The following is a 297-nucleotide window of genomic DNA, read 5'->3' as shown; positions in this document are numbered from 1 at the left end:
GCTAGGGATCAGTCTTTTTTTTTTTTAGGAATCCTCTAGGCTTCTGGGGCCAGAATGATACTCTTGAAGCACCTGGCCTTGTAGACAGAGTAAGTAACTTGTTTCCCAGCTAGTGAGAGAGACAGCTATTCTAAGACTTCCCCAGGTGCTGAGGCATTCAGCTTCTAGGATGAAGCCACTACCAAGCTCTCAGTTGAGATTTGGCTGTTGCTACTATTTTAAACCACTTATTAAGTTCTGGTACACACACACACACACAGACACACACACAACAGACACACACACACACAGACACAC

Source organism: Mastomys coucha, chromosome X (genome assembly GCF_008632895.1).
Source record: "Mastomys coucha isolate ucsf_1 chromosome X, UCSF_Mcou_1, whole genome shotgun sequence".
NCBI lineage: Eukaryota > Metazoa > Chordata > Mammalia > Rodentia > Muridae > Mastomys > Mastomys coucha.
This window is presented reverse-complemented; position numbering follows the sequence as displayed.